Genomic DNA, 3,397 nt, shown 5'->3' with positions numbered 1-3,397 from the left:
ACGCATAACCATCCCTGTACTATATATATATAATGTCAATGCATGAATATATGCATTCATGGATGAATATTTACAATGTATGCATATGTACATTCTATAAATTCATAAAGCAAATTATTATTGCTTTATAAATTTTGTGAAATTGAGCCATGTTCCTGTTTTGTCCTATTCAAATCAAAGTGAAAGAATAAAAACAAGAGCCACAACCTCCTTGATACGTAAAGAGACCACTGTGCATGAACTGTAGTGCCAAATTCTCTCCTGGGAGACCCGCAGTAGCTATGGGATCTCAGGGCCATGCGGTCCATTTGGACTTCTGAATAAAGTTTATAATGTTCAAATGAAAGTTACTTAGAAAGGCATACACCCATGGGCTCTTTCCCTACATCTCCACTAAGATTTTAGATCTGCTTTCCAGTCCTCAGCATGCTTCCTAGCTCCCTCAGTGTCTGTCCTTAGACCCCCCTGCTCTGAGATGCTTGGGGTTCAGTGTCTCAGAGGATATGCCTACCCACATGAGCTTTGTGAAGTCATATCACTACTTCTTCAAATATCTCCTTTTTATGTTTGATACAGTCTCTTGTAGGCCATCCTTGCCTTAACTTCTCTCAATAGCTGAGGTTGACTTGGGACAACCCCCTCCACCCAACAAGTGATACGATTATAGGCATGCACCACTATGCCTTATTTTTGCAGTGCTATATATTGAATTTAGAGCTTTATGCATTACAGGCAAGCATGCTGTCAATTAAGATACATTTTCATTCCCTCAACACTTCTTTAATTGAAACAAAAAATCCAGGCATATATATATGAACCTGGGCTGTTCCTTTAAGGATTAATTTTAAAAACTGGTCATTTATGAGAGATACAATAAATACGTAACTCTTAACTATGTGTCTACAAATGGATCATATATAGACATCTCACTAACAAATGTTTAAGGTTGTTATCCTTGCAACAACTTATTTATAAATAGTCCCCCCCCCAAAAAAAGCTGTTTCATCATATGAGTAACAACTTTGGAAAGCAGGAGTTGAGACTATTTAGGCAAACTGCATTCCAGTTCCTCCTTCTAATCTACATCCCCAGGGAATTTCTTATTTCAACCTGATGAATAAAGAAGAGAAATAGGACTGGGGTGATGGCTCAGTAGGTATAGAGTTTATTGCACAACATGAGGACCTGAGTTCAGATGTCCAGTACTCACATAAAAAAGTGGGTATGGCAGGCCACACCTGTAACCCCAGTATTGGAGGAAGCTTACTGCCCACGCAATCCATGATGAACAGGCTCAGTAAGAGAGCCTGTTTTATAAAATTAGGGGAAAACAACAAAGGAAGACACGTAAGTCAACCCTTGGTGTCCTCATGTACACACACACACACACACACACACACACACAGAAAGAATAAAAATGGGTTGATAATTCTGTATAACAGCCTAACAGGAGCCAGCTGTAAACTGATACAAAATCAATGTCCCACTGAGCCCTCATCCCCCAAAACAATGAGAATAAAAAATATTCTATGGGGGAGAACTTTTAAAAGCGTTGTGTCTGATCATTTACTTTATTTAGGGGACAGGGTTAGAGGTACAAGACTACACAGTGTTGCTCTCAATGAACCTAGTCTTAAAAGGACACATGGTGGTATTAGCATATGGGAGATTATGCATGAGAATTGAAGCTGAACTGTCCCCACACAAAAGCAGACATAACCTGTGTATAACAGATGACTATGAGCACCAAACAGGACAAAGTCATTGGTGGGTATAGGGCAATTTACTGATATGACGGTTACTTTTACCTTCCAACTTGGTGTAACCTAAAACCACTTAGGAAGAGAGTCTCAATGAGGGATTCTCTACCTAGGATTGGGTTTTGGGTATGTCTGTGGGAGATTGTATTAACTGATGTGGGTAAAGCCCCATCCAACTGTGGGTGGCACCATTACCTGGACAGGGGCTCCTGAGTTGTGTAAGAGTGGAAAAAAATCAGGGTGAATATAATCAGATGAGCATATATGTATTCATTTCTCTCTGCTCTGAACTGTGGATATGATGTGACTAGCCATTTGAAATTTCTGCCCTGACTACTCCTACATGAAGAGCTATACCTGGAATTGTGAGCTAAAAGAAATCCTTTCTCCCCCAGGTTGACTTTTGTTAGGTAAATTGTTACAGCAACAGAAGAGAAACTGGAAGGATTGGCAGGTGGGTTCTAGAGTATGCCTTCACCATTGATGGAGCAGGAATGTGTACTTAGGAAAATAAACACTTGATTAGGAGTTACCATTAGCCATTACACCATTATAAGCCCTCTACCAGCTTTTCTAGTTTTTCAATGTTTCAATAGCTGCCCAGGGATATTACACAACATGGTGCCTGAGGACAATATTCATACCATAGCCAAAGTGATGTCAAGGGCTTTTGGTCTTGCCATGACCTATTTAGTGGAAGGTCATTTGCTGTTTCATTGAAATACCAGTCTATGATACAGTGGAGTTGTTTGGTAGAATTTACTGGACGTTTTTGTTTGGTAGGATTTATTGGATGTTCTTCAGTAGCAACATTACAAGCTAATTTTTTTGTTGTTAGAATATATATCATCTGAGTTAAAAGGAGGAATAGGAGGATGGAACTCATTTTTCACTGTTATGGGCCACTCATTATTTTTTTATTTCATCTTTATTCAAATTTGTGTTCTGCTGACTTAAGTGCCATAATTCCCAAAAGGCACAAAGATGCTTTATTGACAAAAACAGGAATTGTGACCTGTCTTTGGTGTTCTTTATGTCATTGAAGCATGAGGTAAATGAGGCTTGGATAATTAATATTGCATAGAATTCCTTCCATTCAAAGAGAGTAAAAAGATTAAAAAATGTCCAGCATCCAGGAAATTCCCTAACCAGTTCCTAAATGCAATGGTTTAGTAAAAAAAATCAATAATAAACTGCAATAATTCAATTAACTAAAAAAATGGAGAATCTTAAGCTCAGACATTTCAGAAGTAAAGAGATTTTGATAATTTCTCAAAGGTTAGAATTTTGAACAAACTTGGAAAGTTAAATTGCAACTTTCTCATGAGCAGTTGAAGTAATAACACATTCAAGTTAGGCATATTTACTTGGCTGCATACTTACAGAGTTTCAAATTTAGTGTATTCTTTATTATTCCTCTTTATTGTTTTGATTAGGTTGGATGATAACACATAGTTTTGGGGTGGTAGTATGTCAAAGTAAAGTGTAATTGATCTAGAAGGGGAATAGTCACCTTGGAGCAATGAACATGCAGGTGAATGGTGTCCACATTCACCTTAATAGGAATGAATCTTATCACTCCTTTCATCTTAAATTCAAACAAGGAAGGAAAGCTGTTTATGTGGGCTCACTTGACA

Source organism: Nannospalax galili, unplaced genomic scaffold (assembly GCF_000622305.1).
Source record: "Nannospalax galili isolate Female #2095 unplaced genomic scaffold, S.galili_v1.0 scaffold327, whole genome shotgun sequence".
Lineage (NCBI taxonomy): Eukaryota > Metazoa > Chordata > Mammalia > Rodentia > Spalacidae > Nannospalax > Nannospalax galili.
Note: the sequence above shows the minus strand (reverse complement) of the source record.